The following is a 3,168-nucleotide window of genomic DNA, read 5'->3' on the forward strand; positions in this document are numbered from 1 at the left end:
TGAATATTGTTTAATTTCAAGTTTTAAGACCTTAACTTCATTCGACTCGGTCACATCAAATTCCTAGAGTGAGAAAAGCAACTGAACAAAGGGAAAGAAGCAGAATATGTGAAATATATTCACATGCATTTTTATACTCGCAACAGCTTTTCAGAAACTGAGATCTCACTTAATTATTTGCAACAGGGCAAGCACAGAACATTCTCTGACAAGTATTTTAAGTCCAGTACTAAAAAAGCCTATTTAGACAGGCGGGTCATGCAGCATCCTTTAAATTTTATTTCATGTTTTTTTCATTATAATGATTAATCACAACTGCTATGGTTAAAACAAACAACCAACCAAAAAAAACCAGCACCTGCTTTTTCTAATACCCAGTACCTTAAACCAGCATTGTGTAGTATATATAAATAAAGATTGCAGATGCTTGCTGGGACAGCACATCCTTCCTCACTCCTGAAATTTCTAATCCTTGACTCCTGGTGTAAAATGATCCACTGTCCACCTGGCACACGGATTGCACCATATCTTGAATTTTAAAGTTTCATGGAATTAGCTTAACACACAAAGGTTCTCAAATGTTTGAACTTCAGCTGACATCCTTGAGGATGGATGGTTTTAAGGAAGTAAGGTCATGGTCAACCCCAGAACACACTGAATTTGTCTGTACCTAAGCCATTTGTCTCCAGATTTTTGTTTTTAATTGAGAAAAGTCCAAACCATATAATCTATGGGTCACCTACCTGAAGGTGTTGTCTCTGTTTACCACAGTTATTTTTACTCCCAAACAGTAGAGTTCAACATGCACAAATAACTTTTTTAAATGTATACCTTCTTTTTTTAAAATATTCTGTCCCATTATGGTTTATCACAGGATATTGAATATAGTTCCCTGGGCTATACAGTAAGACCTCGTTGTTTACCATTCGCTATATAATAGTTTGCATCTGCTAATCTCAAACTCCCAATCCACCCCTCCCCCAACATGCACAAATAACTTGGTACTCATTAAGTCAAATGAATTTTGAAGCAAATAAAAAGCAATATGGCTTATGATGTGCACTGATAAATGCCATTGATAACCCTTAAAATCCTTATGCCCATTTGAGGACAACATTACAACATATTCCAGAATTGTTTACAGCTCTTACAAATAACCAGGGAAGTTGGTTATTAACCAACTGCATTATAAAAGTGTAGATGGAAAATGAGGAAGTTTTGTAAGACTGAGAATAGTTACCATAGAATTCTAGACTCATAGAACTAAAAGGAATATAATAGAAATCATAATAATGCCTGGCTCTTCATCTCTTTGTCCAATCCACAAACATTTATTAAGCATTTACTGTATGCCAGATGTTGATGATAAAAAGATATGCTTAAGAGCACAGGGTTGAGGAGGAGAGATACGTACACAAGGACACAATAAAACAGGGAAATTGACAGGAGCTTTGTGGACACAGACAAGAATACAAATCTGTTTGAGGGCTGGGAGTCACTCCTTCCTCTAAGGTCTATTTATTTCCTTCTCTTCGTCACATCTAAAGAGTACGTGTGATCTACTTAATTTTTATATGATTATAAGTCGTTGACGAAGGCATTGGATAGGAGCTTGCTATTTATGGTAAAGAAAGACAAAAACTTCTCATCGTGTGGTAATTCACATTAAAACATATGCATTTGACAATTTTTAACAGGAAATTCTTGACCAGGAATGTATTAAGGATAAAAGTACATGTACTGTCTCTAATTAACTAGATGATTATTTTGAGTTAGACTGTTGTCGTCAATCATGGCTGCACATTAGATTCATCTGCAGAACTTAAGAAAAAAGAAAAAACAGTGGTTCTCACCCCAGAGAGTCTGATTTAATTGGTTTGAGATGGACTGAGAGCATCATTATTTTTACATAGTTCTGCAGTTGATTTTGTTCTGCCAAGAGCTGAGAGACTTTGGTTTAGAGTAATAGCCTTTCTCAACCCATTCTCAACTCGATTTGAGTAAATCCTTACACTTTCCAGTACCACATTAGTGGGACACTCTTCTTATTTACTAAGATACTCAAGATACACAGCCTGAATTAACCACCTCTGCTGTTTCTGGCACCTCAGAAGAGCTGGTATTCTCCCTGTTCTACTGTCTTTTCCTTGAACAGCCTGTCATAATTCTTCCAGTTTCTAGTGTACTTGCCTTATTCTTAGCAAGTTGCCTCATCTAGTTTTTTTTTTTTCTTTTTTTGCGGTACGCGGGCCTCTCACTGTTGTGGCCTCTCCCGTTGCGGAGCACAGGCTCCAGACGCGCAGGCTCAGCGGCCATGGCTCACAAGCCCAGCCGCTCCGCGTCATGTGGGATCCTCCCGGACCGGGGCACGAACCCGTGTCCCCTGCATCGGCAGGCGGACTCTCAACCAGTGTGCCACCGGGGAAGCCCTCATCTAGTTTTTAGATGACTTTTGGTTGTGAACTGCCTGCAATTTTCTCCTTTTTTGAAAATAATGTGACTTTTATTATAAATTGTTTTTATAGAAAATTTATAAAATATAAGCCACAAAATTAAGAACAAAGATTTTCCCCAGTACTACAAGAATAGGCAACACTACAGTGGCACATATTTTCTTTTTTGTGTTAATAGACATAGTAACACTTTATTTATAAATTTAGAATCCTACTGTATCAAAATATCTTTTGTAATCAATGCTTCACCTAAAAAAATCTTATCTTGAAGTATTTCAATATTTCTAAATTATCCGGTAGATTGTAATTTTTAATAGTTGCTTGGCATTCCATTGACTATATAATAACATATATTTTTTAAAATTTATTATTATTTTTTTGCAGTACACAGGCCTCTCACTGTTGTGGCCTCTCCCATTGCGGAGCACAGGCTCCGGATGCACTGGCTCAGCGGCCATGGCTCACGGGCCCAGCCGCTCCGCGGCATGTGGGATCTTCCCGGACCGGGGCACGAACTCGTGTCCCCTGCATCGGCAGGCGGACTCTCAACCACTGCGCCACCAGGGAAGCCCTAATAACATATTTTTAAGCAGTCTCCTAAGTCTCCTATTTGGGGCATTGAATTGGTGTCATTTTCTCTTTTTACTTGAAAGGGTCCACAGTTGGATTTTGGGTTTTGATGCCAGGTTCTAATCTTTGGAGATTTTAATCCATT

The sequence above is a fragment of the Delphinus delphis genome, chromosome 12, assembly GCF_949987515.2.
Source record: "Delphinus delphis chromosome 12, mDelDel1.2, whole genome shotgun sequence".
Classification (NCBI taxonomy): Eukaryota; Metazoa; Chordata; class Mammalia; order Artiodactyla; family Delphinidae; genus Delphinus; species Delphinus delphis.